General features: G+C 41.4%; 1 pseudogene; it reads right to left on the minus strand.

Annotated features, from left to right (window-relative positions):
* Positions 1-566: 566 nt before the first annotated feature.
* On the minus strand, positions 567-1,308 carry LOC147427617 (GCN5-related N-acetyltransferase 7, chloroplastic-like; annotated as a pseudogene).
* Positions 1,309-23,799: the final 22,491 nt, after the last annotated feature.

Consider the following 23,799-nt stretch of genomic DNA (forward strand, 5'->3'; position numbering starts at 1 on the left):
AGGGACATAGAGAGAGAGAGAGAGATATGTGTGTGTGTGTGTGTGTGTCTATCTATCAATCTATATAGATACACACACACACACACACATATATATCTTCTCTCTCCTATCTCTCTCTCTCTCTCTCTCTCTCTCTCTCTCTCTCTCTCTCTCTCTCTCTCTCTCTCTCTCTCTCTCTCTCTCTCTCTCCCTCCCATTGTATTACCCTCCCTCCCCCGCCCTTTGTCCGCTGTTTGGGAAAAATCATTATTTTAAACATACAAAATTCCTTTCCTTGATTTTGTCAAGAGGAAAATTCATAAAATTAGGCTATTTTTTGGGTTTTTACACTATTTTTTTCTATTTTGGGGCAGAATTTCTTCTTTTCCCCTTGCGCTCAACCAACATTTTTTAAATTGAAAACAACAAGATATTAAGCTCTCTCTCTCTCTCTCTCTCTCTCTCTCTCTCTCTCTCTCTCTCTCTCTCTCTCTCTCTCTCTCTCTCTCTCTCACACACACACACACACACACACACACATGTATATGTATATATAACTTACAAAATAGAAGGGTGCCACTTACTATTCAATTTATTGATAAGTCCATCCACATCAAGAGACATGCATGCCGTCCCATTAATCTTGCCTCTGATGCTCTTTCTTCATTCCGTAGCACAAAACCACTCCTTATATATTGCCTCTCTGCAGTCTCCTTGTTCACTACCATGTGTGTACGTGTCACTTGTTTTAAAGAAAGCATCCATGCATGCTTGATTAATCTTGTGTTGACACCATTTCTCTAAAGAGCTTTTGCAACACACACATTGCCCAAATAGACCCCTTGATATTGTCCTTCCACACGCTGGGGATGGCTTCCACACATTTGATCTGGTTATCATGGCGTTTCGTTGAGATCTAGAGAGCCTACTACCACATGTTACTCAACTACTCCATCGACGATTCCAGTTAACTTACATAATAAAGCTATCTTTTGGTCAATATCTACAAAGCTTGAAGGCACGGTAGCTACAACAAAGTGTGACTTTGCCAAACCCGGGTCTTTTACCCTCAACTTTCTCCTTCAATGCTTCAAGTTCGATTGCTGACAAGTATTGTTGGTGTTCCTAACAAATCTCAATTCTGTAAGTTTGCGGAAAGTTGTTGAATGAGAAGACGTAGAGGTTACACGCAGGATGGATGTGAGACTCAGAAGAAGATTCGAACACTTTGATTGGTAGGGCCTCAGCTAGAGGCCGCGCTTCTTTGGTGGCAGTCAATTTCGGCGACCGCAATGGTGATGAGAGCAAGGTTGCATAGCCCACAGCCATAGGCTATGGCTTGCACTTGGCAACTTGCTCTATTGACCTAAATGCATGTGGTAAGGACTCTCTCTCTCTCTCTCTCTCTCTCTCTCTCTCTCTCTCAGCTCAAGTGGGCTAGAGAGAGAGAGAGAGAGAGACTCTAGCGTGAGTTATCAATATTTGGAGGTAGATAGCTCCTTGACGCGGGAAGCTAATCTTTAGAAGGAGTTGCATGCAGCTGTTGATGAAGCCTCTCCCTTCACATCTATGTGCGCATTGGCATATCATGTAAAGAGAATTGTTTTCAGTTCTCTCTTTTGATTTAAGGGTGCTTTTGAACCCGAGAGAGAGAGAGAGAGAGAGAGAGAGAGAGAGAGAGATAAGGGAAAATTACCGCAATAGCCCTGTAATTTGTAAAATTTCCAAAAATACCCTTCACATTTGTCCAGAAATTTCCCAAATACCCTTTTTTTGTCGCAAAAGTAGCCACACATCGCAAGGCAAATATACAAACATAGAAATATAAATGTTGAGAATTTTGGAATTTCCATAAATTACAGGGGTATCTTGGAAATTTACTCTCTATATGTGTGTGTGGAGAGAGAGAGAGAGAGAGAGAGAGAGAGAGAGAGAGAGAGAGAGAGAGAGTTTCAGCTTGAGGAGATTAGCTTAGCTTGAGGGGATATAGGTAGAGAGATAGTCATACACACTCACACACATGTCACTTTCATGTATGGCGTGCTATTCTGGGAATTGATACTTGCTAATATTTAACACTACATGGATGGTAGGTATAATTTAAAAAGGTTCTAAGTAGGACATGGATAAGAATTGATAGGTTCGTTGACACCTATAATACGTATTCAAAGCTAACAATCTGTTGTTTTGTTTATATGGATGCAAGTGAGGACTCTATCTTTACTTAGGATCTTTTTGGCTTTGCTGCTATCCATCGCTGTCAAACCTGGCCTCTTTCACTTCAGAATAAGTTGTTCTTAACTATCTTATATACAAAACATTGGAATGATACCTCATTCTCACTATGATGTACAAAACGAATCAAAGACTGAGTTTTTTGTGTGCTAATCATTGTCCTTTGTCTTTTGAACTAATATGTTCTTTTGTGTATAAGTATAACTCTAAAAACAGCAACACACACGTCTTAAACACAAGGTTCTCCCAGAAAGCTGGGAAACCAGGACGCTGTCTTTGGACATTTTTGTCTATAAGATGGACCCACTGTCTATAATTCCTTGTTAGGTTGACAGGTGCTAGGTAGGTGGTCTTTCCTTGTGTATAGATTGGATTCTTGCTCACAGCTATTGTAGTCTTTGACTCTGCTGGTTTAGGTTGTAGGTTAATGCAAAATTACTTACCCTTGTGTAATTATTTTTATTCTCATGATTTTAGAAACGTTTTACCTATAAATGAAATACTTTTGGATGGACGGTTCATTTGAGGACTATCCATAGAAACTGGTTAAATCATGGAAAGCTTCTACGACTGACTATGAACGGCATCCATACTATTTTCTACTGGCTAACAAAGCCTTAAAAATCGGACTGGAGTATAATCCTCTCTATCAAAATTTTCACTTATAGCTCCGATGAGACTCATGGATTTTCTGATATGATACAACTCTTTGGCTTCAGAATTGACTATTCTATTCTCATCAACTTGATGAGGGAGTAGGCCCATACTCAATGGCCCTACTATCGAGTCATTGAGTATGGTGCAAGAGTTAGGGTGGACACACACACACATACACATGTCACTTTCATGTGTGGCATACCATTTTGAGAATGGATACTTGCTAATATTTAACACTACATGGATGGTAGATATAAGTTAAAAAGGTTTTAAGTAGGACATGGATAACAATTGATAGGTTTGTTGACACCTACAATACGTATTCAAGGCTAATGAATCGCTTGTCTTATTTATATGCATGCATGTGAGGACTCTATATGTGCTTATGATCTTTTTGGCTTTGGTGTTGTCCATCATTGTCGAACTTAGCCTCTTTCACTTCAAAATAAGTTTTTCTTGACTATCTTATATTCAAAACACTAGAATGATACCTCATTCTCACTATGATATACAAAAATGAATCAAAAGACTGAGTTGTTTTTGTTCTAATCGTTGTCCTTTGTCTAAAGCCAACTAGCTGTCTTTTGAATTATTATGTTCTTTTGTGTATAAGCATAAGTCTAAAAATAGCAACACACACACACACACACACATATAAATAGAGAGAGAGAGAGAGAGGGAGAGAGAGGGAGAGGGAAGGGAAGGATAGAGAGAGAGATGGATATATATATATATAAAGAGAGAGAGAGAGAGGGACAATAAAAAAACTCGCTTCGAAAAGCTCACTCCAAAAACTAATTTTGGAGTGAAGCAAGCTTTTTTTTTTTTTGAATTGGTTAGTTGAGCAAAAATCTAGAAAAAGCTCCCTTGAAACGTCAACTCAGTGAGACTCCAAACTTTGAAGAAATTTAGTGTAAAAACCTTCAATTATAGTCAATTTACCTCCTAAAATGTAGGTTTACTATGATCTTACCTCTAGATCTTATTGAATTTTAAATTTGAATGTGAGAAAACGTGCAAAATAAAAAAAATCATTGTAAAAACCTTCAAATAGTCAATATACCTCCTAAAATTTCTAATATATAGGTTTTTCAATTTCTAGGACTAGGTCACACTTGGGCATGATATAGCTGAGAGCATGCGTATCTACAACACGCACGTTTGTGTGTGTAGGGTTGTGTGTCCCGTTTAGAGGTACATGCAGAGTCGATAGTAGGAGGGTCAATAGAATCAACAACAGCATGAGGGTTGACTTTAGTAGCAACATGAGGTATGGGTGGCATAGAGCTTCACAACATAGCCATGCATACAATAGATAATCTCCCACATTTAGCAGACAATGACGTCTTCGCTGTGCAGCAAAAAGAAGATAGGCCGACTGCCCCTTCTATGCCATCCACAGCAGGCGACCAAGGCCAACTCGACCGGCAACTCTACAACACTTAGGCTCCGAAGGCTTTCGTTGGCATCGTTGGCTACTCACGTAGGAAGGACCACTTAACCCTTGCATGAAGGAGGGTTGAACGTACTCCATGAGAGTAAGATGCCAACACTTTACCATCAAGCTATTGACCCTTGTTGTGTATAACAAGGAAAGATAGCATACTTGTGTTGAAAGGAAAGCTAAAAGGAAAGGGAAAGCTTCAAACTTCAAGAAAGTAGTTTCACCCTTCCTTTTCACTTCTTGGAGGAAGGCAAAAAATCTTTTTTCCTCAAGGAGGTAGCTTCAAAGTGAACAAAAGCCTTCACAAAAATGATGAGTTTTTGTAAAGAATCAACAAAGGTGTTCTTACAACAAACTACACGTGAAGTGCTACAATTTCCGCAATGCAAGGTTCACATACAATGCAAATCGTGGAGCATACAAAACATAAAGACTTCAATTTCACAAGGTACAAGTTTACGTTGTTTTTCTCTCTCTTTACATTAGTGTGTGTTTACCATGGCCAGTGAGGATATCCCACCTACACACACTTTCGATTTTGAGCACATAGATCAAAATAAGGGCACCACGAGTGCTACTGACACTAATATGCATAATGACAATGATCTAGGAGATCATGGCCTTGTAGATATGGCTGCTTTCAAGACTTTCAAAAATCACCAAAGCGTACTTGAACGCAACCTCTCTGCACTCAATGCAAATGTTACCAATCTTATGGAATTACTTGTGAAATTTATGAATTCACAAAGGCTCAAGGAGCCACAAGTGGCATGGTTCAAGGGAACCAAGCTCACACAATTCAAGGAGTCCAAGTGACAAGTGCTCCAGAAGATGCAAAAGGTAGCAATGCATTACTTAAGAATATCACCATTCCTGAGTTTCACAGGGAAGAGCATGATCGCAACAAGGATGCGATCAATACGTTCTTACACAAATGGAGCACGATATTCATAGAATGTAACACACCCGGGATATAAAGACGGTTGTGGAAACAAGTATATCTCTTAAAGGAAAGGCCTATAAGTGGTGGATGACATTTCCAATAGATGCTCGTCCTTCGTCTTGGGCTACGTTTCAAGCTTCTTTCTCCAAAGAGTTTTTGGACTCCAATGAAGAAGATAAGAATTGGTTAGCATGGGATGCATGCCGCATGTCTGGTCTCTCTCTCACATAGTACCTTTCAAAATCATATTAAAACTAGAAGGTCTAGATGAATTCCAAAAGATACGGGGTTCTAATAGGGGTCTTGACAAAGACTATCGTCTTCATGTCAAGACCCAACATCCAAAAACTTTGGAAGAAGCCATCAGTCATGCCCAAAGATATGATGATGACCAAGAGAGGAAAGGAAATTTTCCCTACTCTAAGAATAATTTTGCTAAGAGAAATGTGGCTAAGAGCCAATGGCGAGGTAGATCTCCCACACTTCCAAGAGGAATAAGAGACAATCTACCTCTCCCCGCCCACAAGAGGCTAAGAAGCCTAAGCAATCACGAGATACTCCACATGGGTCTCTCAGCACTGTTGATTTTGAGCGTGAAAAGAAACACAATTTGTGTTTTAAATGTCTTTCGGACCAACATAACAAGAAAGATTATCCTCTTTTGCAAGGCAAAGAAAAGGCCATGCACACGGTACAACGCCTCTCGCATTAGATTCATCTCCTAAATATTTTGCTGTAGAGGTTCTTCATATGGAAGAAAAGCACAAGTGTTGTGTGCCTGCTTCAATGTGGCAACCCACCTTTTGCCCCCATGATTTGATTCACATGCATGGCACTATTAACGGACAACGTGTTCATATTTTAGTGGATGATGGTGCAACTCATAACTTCTTGAACTATAAGCTAGTCAAGGAAGCTTACACAGACTCCCTACTCTCACGAGTATGTGGTGGAGCAGATGTCTGGGAATGATAAAGAAGTATGGGACATGGTAGTTCAAGGGGTTGAGCTTATTGTTCAAGATCATACGATGACCCTTGACTTCCAAGTTATGAACATGGACCATGCTGATGTAGTTTTAGGATGAGAGTGGCTGCATGGTTTAGGAAACATATTGTACACTAGTTATGAACACAGCTCCTTATCCTTTATGGACAATGGTAAACATGTGCTTTTGCTTGGTGAGAAAAATATACCATCTGCACCTCTTATATGTACAACCGAGCTTTCTATTTTACAGAAAGCAGATTTAATAGATAAAGTCTTTTTGTCTTACTGCTTGTCTCCAAGTCTTGTGAATTCTCAAGAGCAAAGTGCGGTGAATTCTAGTAATGGTATGCAAAGTGCAATGAATTCTAATGATAAACAAAGTGTTAACAAATCTAATGAGCAAAGTGCTCTCAATTTTAATTCTATAGAGCAACGTGCAACTGTTGTAAAACAAACATTACAGGAATTACAAGATTCTCCATCCCAGCATAACTTTAGTTTACTTTCTCCTTTTGCACGGCAAAAGTTGACTCACTTACTCACGGAGTATCATGATGTATTCTCAAGTGATTTACCGCCGGGTTTACCCCCTACACATGATGTGCAACATGGCATAGATGTCTTGCCAAGCACTAAACCGGTGAGTAAACCACCTTATCGTATGAGTACTAAAGAAGCGAAGGAGGTTGAGAGTCAGTTGACTGACTACCTCGCCCGTGGTTTCATTATACCTAGCACTTTGCCTTGGGCATCACCAATTCTATTGGTAAAAAAGAAAGCTGGTACTATGTACATGTGCGTAGATTATCACCGATTAAATGCCATAACCATCAAGAACAAGTATCCTTTGCCTCGAGTGTATGAATTGTTTGATCAAATCCATGGGGCAAGATACTATACAAAGATAGATCTTCGTTCAAGACACCACCAGGTGCGTATCCTTTTGCAAGATATCTTCAAAACTGACTTTAGAACATGGTTCGGGCATTTTGAATTTTTGGTTATGCCTTTTGGTCTAACCAATGCTCCAACTACATTTATGATACTCATGGATAGTGTCTTACGTCCCTATCTTGGATAATCTGTTGTGGTTTTCCTTGATGACATTCTCATTTACAGTAAGCCTGAAGATGAACACATAGAACACTTACAATTAGTGTTTGATCAACTACGAGCTTACACACTGTATGCTAAGCAAAGCAAGTGCGATTTCTTTAAAACAGAGATACATTACCTCGATCTCTTATTCTGGCATCGAGTTGGACACTGACAAGGTCGCTCCATTCTTCGATGGCCACATCCCAACACGGTTGAGGAGCTTCAAATATTTTTAGGCATGTCTGGATTTTATCGACATTATATTTGTGATTATGCCAAAATTGCTGTTCCTATGACGGATCAACTTAAAGAAAAAGGTAAAACCTTTTCTTGGGAAGAAGCCCAAAAACGCAGTTTCGAACAGATCAAGGTAGCTATACCCACTGCTCCCATCCTAGCAATTGTTGACCCACTTAAGCCGTTTGTGGTAGAGACTGATGCTAGTGATAAAACAATTGGTGCGGTACTTCTCCAAGAGGGAAGACCTATATAGCCTTTGAAAGTAAAAAGTTAGATAGAGATCAACAAAATTATTATGTCTATGAGAGTGAGATCTATGCCATAATTCATGCTTTACGAAAGTGGCGACACTATTTATATGATGCCGAGTTTGAAGTAGTTTTTGACCATGAGAGTATTAAATGGTTTACTACTCAAACGGACTTGAAGGGCCATAAAGCTAGATGGGCAAAAATCCTTCAAGATTATGATTGTAAGCTACGATATCGCAAGGGGCAATATAATGTTGTAGTGGATGCACTAAGTCGGATGCCTTATATTAATTCACTTGCTTTCACGGAAATAAAGAGTGGATTTTTGGAGTCATTACATGGAAAGTGTGCACAAGATCAATCATATGCTAAAGTGTGGAGTGCAGTTTTAAAAAGGGATCCCTCACACTCACATGTCTCTGCACATGCAGATAAAAACTCCAACACACAGAGTTCCACCCCTACTCAGGAAGAGCTTAAACGATGGAATAATTTTTTCATTGATGATGGCTACTTACTCCACAAGGGTAGAGTATGTGTGCCAAAGGACTCAGACACTAGGCGCCAAATCTTATTTGAGTTTCACAATAGTCCAAGTGCTAGTCATCCAGGTATTTGTAAGACGTATGCCTTGGTTCCACGGCAATTTTATTAGCGGGCTTACATCATGATGTTCAAGAGTACGTACTAAATTGCCAATAGTGCCAAGTTAATAAGGCAGAGCGCCTCAAGGTAGGTGGCCTTTTACATCCTTTAGAGATTCCACAAGGTAAGTGGGGGAGTATCTCTATGGATTTTGTGGTAGGACTACCTACTAAAAATCGTGGCCATGATGCCATATGGGTAATTGTAGACCATCTCACAAAGATGGGTCGATTCATTCCCACTAAGACTATGGTTAAGACACTGGAATTAGCACGGATATTTGTAGAGCATATATATAAACTCTACGGTCTTCCAGCTAGTATCATTAGTGACAGAGATCGAAAGTTCGATAATCACTTCTAGAGAGCTGTGTTTCAAAAGTTGAAAACTAAACTTAATCTAAGTACGGCTGATCATCCAGAAACAGATGGTCAAACCGAAAGAGTTAATCAAGTGCTAGAGGATATGCAAGAAGCAAACCAATTGGAAAGAGTGCTTACCTATATTGGAATTTGCTTATAATAGTTCAAAGCATGTGACTACCTGGTTTAGTCCATTTATGCTTTTATATAGATTTCAACCTAGATCACCCGTTTCGGTGGGGCTGGCTACGGAGAAGATACAACAAGTGAAGGATTTTCTCCAAGACCATTTTGACATGCTTCGAGTTGCTCAATAGAATGTTAAGCAAGCTCAAGATCGATATAAGAAGTATGCAAATGAGCATTGTCGTCTTGCTACTTTCGAAGAAGGAGACAAGGTTTTCCTCAAAGTTTCGGAGCATTTAGAAAGTCTGAAGACGGGAAAAGTTGCTAAACTTTCAACACACTATTGTGGACCGTTTACCATTCTCACGTATAGGTCAAGTGGCCTATAAGTTAGCTTGACAAAAGTGGATGCAAAAGTGGATTTCACAATATGAGGATGCAAAGCAAGAGCGACAAAGGGCACGAATCGAGTGGAGACGGGGAAGATGACCACCGATGCACTATCCGACGGTTCTGGAGAGCCTACCAACATTCATGAGCTTAAGATGGTTGCACAACCAATTGAAAAGCGCACAACAATGCGGTGACGAAGTGACTGAGGAAGAGTGGGAGTACTCTCGGGGTTGCGCGACCAAGGTAAGTTTGCAATGTACGACTAGCTAGTGACTTTATTTCTAAACGTTTGAACGGCCACTCATAATCTTTGTTCGTTGTAGTAAAAGTCATACACAGCAGCATGGTGTAAAGGTCGACATTTTAGGGTGGAACGGATTGACAAAAAGCGTTTTACTCAAGATTGTGGAATCATGGCAAAATTTGAACAGTCTAGTCGACGACGTTCCTCTGATGCAGATCCTGTGGTGGCGGAACGCACTTACTTCGGCACGCTACAAGAGATTTTGAGGATCGATTACAAAGGATTTTTTGTCGACTTGTTCGACGTGCAATGGTTCAAGATAATCATGGAGGGTCGCAACGCTACTGTGCGTAGAGGAGAGTCTGGTTTTCTTGAGGTGGATTCTACTAAGAAATGGACTGACCTAAGAGACACTTTCGTACTACCCGACCATTGTGAACAAGTAAGTATGTAAATAGTTAACATCCCCCTTTTACAAGTTATGTGCTTGAAAGCTCTCATGTAAGTTATGTGGCTCTGGCAGGTAATATTTCATCCTACAAAGTCTACATCAAACTGGTGGTACGTCATAGAGGTAGCCCCTCGTAGTGCAAGGATGTATGAAGGCTACCATGTGCCAATCACAACGGCATCAATGGAGGAGATAAGAGAAGATGCTCAATCAGAAGCCGCTGCGGTGGTGCCAGACGAGCATCAAGATGCTACTACTCTATATGGGGTGCATGCAGAGGAGCTACAAAATGAAACAGAGGATATGTGTTTAAACGGAGAGCTCTATATAGATATAGGAAGTTATGCTGAGTTATGCGAGGATGAGAGAGAGATCTCTTAAAGCCACAAATATTGTATTTGAACAATTTTGCTCCGTGTTGTAAAAGCTCTGGCTCTCTAAGTACCTTCCATGGTGTATAACGCTCTTTTCTACTCGCGCTCACATCTTTTGATTGAAAATTCTGAGTTTTCGACTTGCCTCTTCTATCACTCAATTCATTGCATCATTGTATTTATATGCGTCATTACGTCATTGTATTTAATGGTCTTTGCGTCATTGTCTACTCTATTCATTCAATATTAAGTTTAAATATTCGTGTGTTTAATGCAGGTATGGATGATGAGGAGTTTCTTTCTTCTTTGTCACCGCAGCAGAGACAGTGGTACGTGGAGCGTCATCGCTCTGGCGCATCATCGCGCGTTCCTACTCCATCCGCATCTCCCTCTCTTTCGGAGCATTCGGCGCGCTCCGAAGCTTCGGTGTCGACGAGACGATCTTCACACTCGTCTAGACACCGGCGCTCTAGTGGTGGCGGTGGCGGTTTTTGTGGGGATTCTGCCGCCGATGCCTCCACACCGCCTCGTGTTCGACGAGGCTCTTTACCCTCCCCTTCTTTGCCCGCCCCCACACCAGCCACAACATCGCCATCTACGCCAGGTTTTGCGCGGCTGACTGTTCCTAGCAGCTACACACCTCTACCTACTCCGCCAGGAGCCACCCCACTCGACACTCCTCGCTTCGGGGCCCAGACGCCGGTGGAGACACCTGACGTCCGTACCCCCATCGACACGCCGCTAGAGACCCCTTCCGGGACACCCAGGTTCACGCGTCACCGGCCAGAGGGCTTGCCTTACTCCGTCGACTTCAGCGGCGGCATCATCATGGATGATGACGGCAAGAAGGTGATCTCGCGCATGCGTGGTCTTTGCTCTCAGCTGTTTAGACACTACATACTAAACAAATGGAGTGAAGTACCAAGTGATTTAAAAGACATAGTCATCAGCATACTTCATGATGAGTTTCCCGTTCCAACACGGGATCCGTGCTTCAATGAAGACCTGATGAAGATTCGAATGCGCGAATACTGCAAACACAAGCGTTCCGAAGTGCAAAAAGCAATCAAGCATGGGTGGAACAGGCCAGATTGGCTGGACAAAGAAGATTGGAAGAATGCGAAGAAAGCAGCGCGCGAGAATCCCGACAAGTGGAAGCAACAAAAGGATGCAGCCAAAGCGCGAGTACAGGCAGGGAGCTCGCACCACTTGGGGAGCGGTGGATGGACATCATTTGAGGCCGATTTTGTAAGTGTTTTCGCATTGCTCTTTATGTTTGATAGTTTAGGGTTTATGAGTTTTTTAATTCTAACATAATGAAATCTTTGTATGTTTTGACAGTGGTCGATGACAGGACGTGATCCCACACCGTACGAGCGCGAGTACGCAGGCAGGAAGGGCTTAAATGCCCTGATGGACATTCTCAGTTCTCGCGGCGGCATGGTTAGTATTAGGGTTTACTCTTTTCTATTTTTTGTATTGTTTTATAAATGTCGTTATATGTTGATACTTACTGAAAGCTATCTTATTGTCTTTTTTTTGCAGAATCCGACAGATACGCCGCTTGGAGGCGATTAGACGTCTGACTAGACGACGTCAGTTTAGCCGTAGCTAGATAGCATTAGTTTACGGTTTCTCATAGCTTATGTATCATGAGACGGATTTTATACGTCTTTTTGAACCATGTATATTATTATATTTGTCACCACAGTTCATTTTGCCAATCAATTCTTTATGCCTATGATGTTGTACAATTGTCATTATTACATTTGCCAATCAATTCATTTAGCCTATGATGTGTACAATTGTCAATTTTACGCTTGTCAATTTTGCAAACAATGCGTCTTGTGAGTGACTATTTTGGGTCTATTATCTACCCTTTCACTTTTTTTAAAAAGTGAATCAAGTACAATATGGTTGATGGGTGGCAGGGCATTCAATGCCTTGTCACCAAAAAAACATTCTCTCGGGCGTCGCTATAACCGTCGCTATTTATGGCTCTGGAGCGTCACTATAAGCGTCGCTATAGACTTCTGTGTAAACGTCGCTATGAGCGTCTCTATATAGCGCCGTTTATAGCGACGCCTATAGCGTCGCATATAGCGACGCTCTCGTAGCGACGCTATTAGGTTTTAGCGACGCCGGGGGTTATAAAAACCCAGTGTATTTCCGTCGCTAACAGCGTCACAAGAGCACACAACCTCTTGTGTGTTCGTGATCCTGAAAAGATTTTGGATTCTCATGAGCTTTGCACCAGACATTATGTCAGACGATAGGTGTTGGTAAAATGTCCGCACTTAAGAAACGTTTTCCTACATTCATTTTCAAGGACAAAAATGATTCTCCAAGGGGGGGGTTAATGTAAGGACATGGGTCCTACGGGCAAGGCCACTGGAACGACCGGACAGTGTGTACGCTAAGGGGAGGCTATAAGATAGCATGGTTGGGTGGAGACTAGCACAGACATTACCATCGCCCTTTCACAAGGAATATGTTGTTGTTGTGGTAAGTATTGACTCATCATATGGATACTACTTTAGTAACCCGACGATATTAGTATCATTATGATGAGTCAATTTTCCTTCCCCATGCAAAAGAACATATGGGCATTGGTTGATAACGCAGCCATATGATGTTCGTATTGAAACTGTTTTTTCTCTTTAGATTCGAGCGGCACTTGGTCGATAACGCGGCTAATGTGTGTCATTTGTTAGAAGCATATATTTTTGCATAAATATGGCTTTCAGGTCGTTAATCTGGTCTTTTTGAATGCCGTATAAATTGTATGTGCATGTCTATATAGTGTTTGTTTGAGTATTAGGTATGTGCATGTCTATATAGTGTTTGTTTTAGGTATACAAAATTCTTGGTTGGTAATGCGGCCATGGAGAGTATTTCGTATGCAAATTTACGTAATGTCTATAACTATAATCATGCTTGCAATAATGCACTAAAATAGGTGTATCTTTGAGAATCATGCAAGCTAGTGTCCCACTAGGATTTGATTCCTTCCTAGTAGCTATTAAAAAGAAATATAAGAAAAATACATAGTGTAAGAACTAGGGAACTAGACCTTGAGATCCCCCTCCCAACCTCCCTTTATATAGGAGGGCTCCTAGCCCCTTGCCCTAGACGGATCCCCTGTCCACACTGCCTAGCCCGACCCTTGGCCGTAGTCCATGACTATCCTACTTCTTAGGGTACACGACCCTTGTCCTGACATTACTCCCCCCTTAAAGAAGAGTTTTCGTCCTAAAAAACAAAAGTGGTGATATCTTCGTAAGAAGACTGATGTTTTCTGTGTTGGTATCCCAAACGTGATGCAGTGAGGAGGTTCAATGAAACCAAGAGCAATATCTTGATTTTCAACATTGTTGTCCGTTTGCAAGCACTTGGGTCTAAATGGTAACTCCATTTATAACTCACTTGAGTACTGTAAAGGAGGAGCCATAACTAAGAGTTGTCCAAAGGCATAACTAGTGTTCAGATCTTCTGAAGGTACTGGAATAATGCAAGAAAACATTGGCGCAACAGTCCATGAAGTTGAGAGCCAGATTTCCAACTCGCGTGAGTATCTTAAAAAGCTTCATAGCTACGAAGAAGTATAGTAGGGTGTGTGCTTATGTCAGACTTTTGAACATATTGGAATACATAGAACTACATGTTCATCCCTAATGAAGGTTACTTGCCAACATACTTTGTCAGCACACCTGGTAAGTCCTTGACGTATGAAAGTATTGACACAATCTCCAACCCCACCACAAGAGGTGTTCAAAGTCAAAAATCGTACTTAAGCAAATTTTAGAATAGGGAGAAAATCATCTATTCAGAAATGCGTTGTGCTAATGTATGCTCTTAGCAGATCCTTTAGCACAAGATTACTCTTTGTAATCTGCCTATCCCCTTGGATAAGTGACAGTACTGAGGTGTGTTTTCCTCACGGTTTACAGATAGTCGTCCCAAATGACTGGTAAACGGGGAATCACAGTAGTGTATAACATTGGTGAGGAATCAATAATGTCCGAAATAACCATCGTGGTTAACTTGAAAAACTCCACAAACGCCCAAACCGAGCCATGACCTCTATTGGTAATTAGTAGACCCAAAAGTAATCTCATAGAGATAGTGCACATAGAGTGCAAAATTCTTCATAAGCAACAACTTGAGGAATATGCATGCTGTTCCAAATCAGCCTTTGCTAAACACTAGGGCCCATAACACCTAGTGTGCATGCATTTAGAAAAAACTAACCCGAACCTGTATATCCATAATCCAATACTTATGGCAAATGTGATGCGCCTAGCACGCATTAAAAGGAATGGAAATAGTTCTGAAAAGAAACTAAATACTTTTAGTTGCAATCTTTTGCAAGCCTTGCTGAAACGTCTGAATCACAATAGAAGGTGAAACATTGATCACTTCTAGGTACAGACAATGAAACTTTTTCATTAACGACTTATAGCCTTGCTATATGTATAAACAATCATTTGTAATGTTGTTTAGCAGACTTGTACCTTAACAAGTCATTTCAAGTATCCGACAATTTTTGGCCAAGTAATTGCTCCTGATATGTCGTGCTAAAAATGGTCTAGGAAGTAGATGTGACCAGCACCTAGGGACTTTGTCGTGACACATAATTGAAATAATGGTGCCAGTGTCAGTCCAGAGACTCATATTCTCCACATGTGGAATATGTCTCATGTAAGGATGTGTAAAAAGGAACATCCTTCAAGTACAAGATGTACTTGTGTGTGGAGATAACTGCAAACACTCTATGACAAGAGTGAGAGGGACCCTCATTCATTGCTCCACACTGGCTAAACCGAACTCCTTGAGTTCCTAGACCATGTTGTATCCCATGTGACAACATGTGCCAAATTGAACCGTATAAGTAGGTTCCTAACAGTATAAGGCAGAAAGATAGATTGGACATTGGTCCAAAATACTTTGTGCCGACATGCCCTTGGCATGGATCTATAACATTCAAGCATACTTATTCGTCTTGAAAAACCAAGCAAAGCATACTAAAAATGGAATAACACCAAATCAATAGATGCATACCTGGAGATTTGAACGTAATGTTCACTTACCCGTATTCAAATGGAGAGGAGCATGTCCCCTACCGGAAAAAAACAAACAGCATGGTACTGGGAACCCGGGGTGTTGCCCTTGCAAACCATTCCCTTGGATTAGAATCTACGTAGTCAAACCCCTTGATAAGACTCTTTGTAGAAACTGCTCAACTAGCAGATAACGGTAACCAACATAGTTAACCGTGTACAGATTGAGTGGAATCCACTTGAAAAGTGTGTTCGTTTGTTATCGCGGTAGATTGCGGAATTCTTTCCTTGAAAGTATAACTGGGAGATATCAACTGTGATCCTTAATGCAGATCAAACTGTGATCATTAATGCCTATGGGGGATGTAGCAAACACCCATCGGGTCTTACTCCAAATCAGTATGTCCATAGACACTCCGTCGTGCTATAGGGAGAGCAGGAGACCCACATGAGTGAACTAACGATCCCTTACAACCATGTTGTCACAACTGATTGCTGCATCTATACTCCATGGTAGAGATCAGCCGGTTTGAGTTTAAGATGATAAAAAACGCACTTGAGCGTTGCACTGCCCTAAACATCCGCAATGACAAGAAGCTTGCTTGTCAATTAACATCAATGTGTATTCCACTGGTTAGAGCTGTTCGATCTTGAGAACAATCATCCAAGGAATACCAACAAGTGGATCTTATCCGAGGTTTAGAAATGGCTCTTAGCCAGCGTGCGTGGTTCATAACCATCATGACAATTAGTGTTCAATCATCGAACCGATGAAGACTAATGTGGGTGGCACCTTGCCCAATTTCTAGCTGAGAGTTTTAGAGCATCTTGGCTCATGAGAACTCAGTAGTGAAACATGAAAGAAAACTTCATAGAAAATTTTCATTTTGTTCCTTGGAGAAAGAGATGAAGAACGAACAGAAGAGCATGCTGGGTTGAGGAACTTTCCTTAAATTTCTAGTGTGTGTGTGCCTAGAATGTGTGCTCTTAGATATCTTATGCCTGAGTGGCAGTTGATCCTATAAGCATGCAACCATCTGACTGTATGATGCTCGCATCACGAGAGGGAACACAAGTCACATCGTGACCATGTACCGTGTATGGGTTGTGAATCCAGTAGAAGTTTTTTGTTCTTTTTAGTGGTGTGTGCCTTGATAGCAACCGAAAATTATGGGAAACAATGCATAACTAATATTATCCTTGACAGAATGATTGTGTGAGAGTGTACTTTATAACACCTGGGTAGCATGCCTTGCATACAAAAACGGAAGCTCGTGGCTACCGTGACAACCGTAAAAGTCAACACTATAAGTGCCTTGCACCGGCTAGACTGGTAGGGATTCGATGAGATGATATCCGGAATAATGTAGGTGCCCCAAACTTGGTTGCCAACTACTCTTGACGCCGAGTTAATCGGAGTACAAATTAGAAGCCTTGTTTCATGTGAAATGGGCTAAGCATTTGGCTTTTCACAACAAACAATACTGTCCAAAGTAAATGTGAAACGTAAAATTGTAGGACACGTGTATCATAGACAACCTAATTGAGTGATCTTGCATGCATCTCATAATGTTTTTGGCAGATCGTATAAGCCGAGATGATGTGACTGGTCGTACCCAAAAATGACTATGGAAGAAAAGCAATTGGGGCGTAACAGTACCCAATTCAAAAAACTCTTAGTACGTTGAAAATGCATATTCAAGTATGAGAAAATGGCTAAGCATCACATGTTCAAAAGCCATATAACTACTGTGCCATGCACCAAAACTGGAGTTTATGTCAAATCACTAACTCATGCATCATGCTTAAGTTGTCGGACATGTGGACACTGCTTTTTTTGATGCGTTCATAAGCAAATAAAGCATAATTTTTGACTTTTTTCACGTTGAAAGTCGGATGGTGGATAGGCGCTTCCTGACCACGTTGGTCGTGCCCCGATTTGTTCTGACGACCGAATTATTTTGGACATGTTGGACCTCTTTGGTCATAACTGGTAGATTGGCAACCCCTTGGGTTGCTAGCAAGTGGAGAGCTGATTCTGGTAGCATTTTGTAAATTAGTTGTGTAAGATTTTCTACTTATGTAACCAATATTTGAACCCTGACAACGAGCTTGCAAAATTGGGCATCAAAAGTTTGCCAGTCCTATTGAGTGACAAACTCCCTGGTACTATCATCCTCTAGAATATCCAACACGCTCTGAGGAGGAGGGGTTGATAAATGAGGAGACAGAGATTGATCACCTGGGTTTGCACCATCCATCCCTGTTGCCATGATGGTACCCTCCGTGAGAGTATCCGGCCCCATGACATCCACAGGTGGAGCCAATTCCAGGTATTCAAAGTCAAACATATGTTGATAATCAATTTCCGCACTCATGGCGAATCTGTGTTGTGTGAACAAAAGAGAAAACAGTACCTTAGAGTGCAAAAAAGCTCGTAGCCTTATTATTGAACACAGAGGCCGGTGGTGAGCCGTGCTAACTTCGTCGGCGGTCGTAAAGAGGTGAAGTTCAAGCCATGGTAGAATTGGCAAAGAGGTGAAATCAGCGAAGAACTTCAAATTGCCGATGACATTGAAAGTATTGAGAAAGTCGAGCTTCCCGATAAACTTGTTCGCATCGTTTGCAGTCTAGTAAACTGCAAGTCGTCTAATGTAGACTTGATGAACCGAACACTGAATTCGAAGTCGAATTTTAAATCCCAAGCAACCACGAAATTGTAGACTTGTAGTAGTGTTAGTGTGTATACGCGCTTCACCAGGGGCACTTTTCTCCCACTGGGTTTTTCCCCTTGGACATCTGGTGTGAAAGGACACCTTATCTCTTTAGGGTCTCCTATAAGCTTTGTAGCTCTGAGTTTGTACAGACTCTATTATTCTAATACAGAGAGATAGACTACAGAGATCTCGTACACAAGCTCTGTGTCTTCTCCTTCTCCATCTTCTTCCTACTCTGAGTTGCTATCTTCCTTCTGTTTCTGTTTCATCATCTTCAACAATTGGTATCAGAGCAAGGTGATTTCTAGAGCCTCTACTTGCGTTTTCGCGTCCGCGTGCGCAATCGCAGTTTTCAGGTAGTTTTCTGAAAATTTGCTCGTGGGAGCATCCTCGACGTTCCGGGAGTATTCTGATCAGGTGACCTGCGGTTTAACCCCCTATTGAAGCCGTTCGAGCCCTCAGAATTTTATTCTGAGCAGCATAGCAGAAGTTACTTTTCGGAGACGTTTAGATCAAGAGGGTGTGCTTTTTGACAGATTTTCTTTAGGTAAACAGTTCTTTTGGGAAGCAGCTTGTCTTAGCTTTGTGCTGAGATTTTGTGGAGAGGAGATTTGTGAATCTCTTGGAGGTTCTTTTGCTCTCTTGTGTGCATCCATGGTATGGCTCAATCTATGGAGAAAGAGATTTTTGGTGCGTTTACATCCGAAGACAAATTGGATGGTACCAACTATTCTCTTTGGTCTTTTATGGCAAAAATGTTTTGGTTGGTAAAGGATTGTGGGATTATGTATCTGGAGATGAAGTTCGTTCAAGTAGCACTGCACCTGCCACGCCTGGTCGTGGTGCAGTTGTTGGTGCAGGACCCTCACAAGTCACTCCAGAGCAAAGAGATGGGATACTAAAGATGCACAAGCTATGGCTGTGATTCCCTTAACTATAAAGAGGACAATCACACCACATATCAGATCTTGCAGAACTTATGAGGATGCTTGGAACACTCTGCAAGCTATGTTTGGAGGAAGAAATGAAGGAGTACGAGCGGAAGTGCGACGCGAGAGAGAGTGCGAGAAGAAGAGCACGACGATATGGTGAACTCGCTCTACTGTAATGTGTAGAGCATAGTGAGTTCTTATTAGGTTTTTACAAAAGAATATGTGTACATACCTGGCGGACCGCCCACTTAACTGGGAGACCACATTGGGATTTATACCCCAACAACCTCCCACTTACAGTCCAATGTGGTACTTTAAGTGTGAGAGAAGCTACTATACAAGCTAATATACAAGAGATGTAGAGAAGTGATGTACTACCCTACACCTAACTGCTTGCAAAAATGCCCAAAGCTCTCTGAGGGAAGTCCTTTTGTAAGTAGATCAGCAGGATTTTCTGTGGTGTGAACTTTGACAAGCTGAAGTTGCTTATCCTCGAGCATTTCCCTGATGAAATGATACTTCACATCCACATGCTTTGTCTTTGAGTGATAAACTGGATTGCGAGCCAATTGTATAGCACTTTGACTATCACAATATAACACAAGAATCTCTTCTTTAATTCCCAAATCTGTTACTAGTCGATTAAGCCAAATTGATTCTTTGCATGCCTTTGATGCTGCAACGTATTCAGCCTCTGTAGTAGACTGAGTAACACAATCTTGTAATCTAGAACGCCATGATACTGCTCCACCAACCAATGTAAAGACATACCCTGACGTAGACCTTCGGTTGTGTAAGTCACCTGCATAATCTGAGTCTGTAAAACCCTTTACACTTAGCTCCTGACTCCCATAGCATATACGCATACTCTTTGTAGCTTTCAGGTATCTCAATATTCCTTTCACTGCCTCCCAATGTTTCTTGCCTGGGTTTGACATGTATCGACTTACTACTCCCACTGCAAATGCAATGTCTGGGCGAGTAGCAATCATTGCATACATCAAACTACCCACTGCAGATGCATATGGAATCTTATCCATTTCAGCCTGTTCTTCCTCAGACACAGGAAAATCTTGTTTGCTAAGTTTCACATATGGTGGCAATGGAACACTTAGTGCCTTTCCCTTCTCCATATTGAAACGTTGCAAAACCTTGTCAATATACTTTTTTTGAGATAACCAAATCAACTTCTTTGATCTGTCTCTCTCAATGCGCATACCAAGTATATGACTTGCCTCACCCATGTCTTTCATGTCAAACAATTTTGCCATCTTTGACTTCAAAGCTGAAATTTCTTCCAAGTGCTTGCCAGCAATCAACATGTCATCCACATACAAAATAAGGATCAGCCAACTACCATCCTTAGCCTTCTTTGTATATAGACAGTGATCGAACTCACTACGTTTGTAGCCTTGAGAAAGCATAAACTTGTGGAATTTATGGTACCATGCCCTCGGTGATTGTTTTAAGCCATAAAGACTCTTTAACAACTGGCATACCCAATCTTCCTTGCCTTTCTCAACAAACCCTTCTGGCTGCTGCATGTAAATTTCCACATCTAAATCACCATGCAAGAACGCTGTCTTGACATCCATTTGGTGCAACACCAAATCTAATATGGCAACCAATGCAAGAAAGAATCTCAATGTAGTCATCTTGACCACCGGAGAGAAGACTTCATCAAAGTCAATGCCTTGTTCTTGCTTAAAGCCCTTGGCAACAAGCCTTGCTTTGTACTTTGGCTGACTATCATGAGCGGTGATCTTATACCTGTAAACCCATTTACAAGGTAGAGCCTTTTTGCCCTGTGGTAATTTAACTAGCTTCCATGTCTGTTTTTTATGCAGAGCTGTCATCTCTGACTGCATGGCCAATTGCCAATTCCCGGAGTCCTTCATTTGCACTGCTTCCTTGTAACATGAAGGCTCATTGCAATCAGTCAACATGACATAGTTCATAGATGGAACAAACCTATCAGGAGGTCACGTGACACGTCCAGATCTACGCACAATAGGTGGATTAGGCTCAACCACAACCTGTGGTTCCACTCTATCCTGTCCTTGCTCCTCTCGAGCCCTGACATTTTGTATTGCACGTGCAGGTCCATCTTCTTGGAAGACAACTCTTCTAATCTCATCAACCCTCTCTGGTTTAGAATGATATTTGGATTCATTAAAGTGAACATCATTGCTGCGGACAACCTTTCTGAATTCGGGATCCCAAAGTCTGTACCCCATCTCACCAGAATTACCATAGCCTAGAAAGATGCACTTTCTACTCTTTGGCTCAAGTTTGTTCCTAAATTCCTTTGGAACGTGAGTATATGCCTCACAGCCAAAGACTCTGAGATGCTTGTATGAGGGCATTTTGCCTGGCCATACCATCTCTGGCACTGAATCCTTCTGCAAAACCTTGCTAGGAGATCCATTTACAAGATGAACAGCTGTTGATACAGCTTCAGCCCAAAACCCATTTGGTAGCTGTGCATTAGACAACATACTTCTGACCTTGTCTTGTATGGTCCTATTCATCCTCTCAGCAACACCATTTTGAGGAGGATTGTAAGGAGCAGTAAGTTCACGTTTTATACCTTTTGACTCACAAAAGTCATGAAAGGCCTTTGAAAGATACTCTCCACCATTGTCAGTGCGTAAGCATTTAAGCTTCTTGCCACTCTGATTCTCCACAAGTGTCACAAAAGTTTTGAAAACACTAAACGCTTCATCCTTGTGCTTGAGAAAGTAAACCCATACTTTCCTCGAGTAATCATCTATAAATGTCATAAAGTAAGAAGCTCCCCCTAGAGATAGGTTAGGCATAGATCCACACAAATCACTATGAACAACTGCCAACTGTGTATCTCTTCTACTGCTTCTATGCTTATGTGGCTACTGTGTTTGCTTACCATACAGACAATGTTCACAGAATTCAAAATCATTAAATGAAAAGCCAGGCAAATAACCAGAACGAGACAAGATTTCCATTCCCTTCTTGGACATATGTCCTAACCGGCTATGCCACAAAGAAACGTTCGGCTGCTCGGTTACATTGATTACATTTTTAGAGACATTTGATACATAAATCATGTAAAGTCCTCCAGACTTTACTCCATGTGCTACTGTCATAGAACCCTTGGATATCTTCCACATGTTCTGTCCAAAAGTGGTGACGTAGCCAGCATCATCAAGTAAACTTGTGCTGATCAAGCTCTTTGTAATTGGGGGAACATGTCTCACATTCTCAGCGTGAAAGAAGAGCCATTCTGAAACTTCAATTGAACATCTCCAACACCTAAGATCTCACATGTCTGCCCATTGCCTAGCCGAACATGATCTTTAGTGGTCACATAACAAGTAAACCACTCCTTGTTTGGAGACACATGAAGTGATTCCCCTGAGTCTATGATCCAGTCACTCAGTGCATTTCCATCAGATGCTGTAAGAAGAGTTGAGTCCATTGTATTCTTCAAGAAGTAGATGTCTCCTGACACTAGACTGTCATGCTCTGCAACAGTGTTTGTCACATTTATTTCTTGAATCTTCACTGAGGACTTGTTCTTCTCACCATGGTCTTCAGCTTTCTCTTTTCCTTTTTCTGCTTTCCATTCTCTGCAGTCTCTTTTCATGTGACCCTTCTTGCCACAATGGTAGCATTCTATGTCACTCTTGCCTTTAGCACTGCGGGACTTGCTACGAGACTGATTCCTCTTTCCACCTTTGTACTTTTCTTTGGTCCTTCCCCTGACAACTAAGGCTGTTCCTTTGCCTTTGTCCATTGTCTTTCTATTGGTTTCTTCAGTAAGTAGACTTCCTTCTACACCTGCTTTGTTCAAACCATCTGAAGGTGCAGAATTACTCAAAGCTGTGCGAAAAGTGTCCCAACTTTTCAGCAATGTGATCAACAGGAACATAGCTCTAACAGGTTCATCAAACTTGACACCTTGAGCTGACAACTGACTATAGATTGTGTTGAATTCATTCAGATGATTGGACATAGGTGTCCCTTCTTTCATCTTCAAGTCAACAAGCTTCTTAAGCCAATATACCTGTGAAGGTGCACTCTGCTTCTCATAAAGATCACTCAGCTTTAACCATGCTTGATAAGCTGACATCTCGTCTGCTACATTGAAGTAAACGCTTTCTGCCAAAGTCAGCATAATGGTAGAAAGTGCCAATTCATCCATTTCGCTCCATTCATCTTCGTCCATATCTTCTGGTTTTATCCCCTTGAGCTTTATAGGTTTTATCTGCTTCTTTTGTACCAACACGTGCCAAATCTGCTTCTTCCACAATGGGAAATTGGTTCCATCCAGCTTCTTGATATTGTAAAGAGCAGTGTCCTGTGATCTAGCCATAGCTACTCTTCACAGTAGTTTACTTTCCTAGGAAAAATTCGGCAGAGTTTCCCCTGTAAACTGACCTCTGAACCAATATCAACCTGTCAAATGAACCAAGAAAGCTTCAGATTCTACAAAAATTTTTGCAGAGTCTCCTTTGTAAAATGGCTCTGGTGTACTAAAAACAGAGCAAAAAACCGCTCAAAAAACACTGTCTCTCTAACACCGTAAGCTGCGGGTAAACCTGTCCTGCACCTGTACTGTTTCTCACTGTCCTGTCACTGTCCTGTAAGCATAGACTATGACAATGCCTCAACGGCAG

The sequence above is a fragment of the Adiantum capillus-veneris genome, chromosome 23, assembly GCF_014529385.1.
Source record: "Adiantum capillus-veneris isolate H3 chromosome 23, ASM1452938v2, whole genome shotgun sequence".
Classification (NCBI taxonomy): Eukaryota; Viridiplantae; Streptophyta; class Polypodiopsida; order Polypodiales; family Pteridaceae; genus Adiantum; species Adiantum capillus-veneris.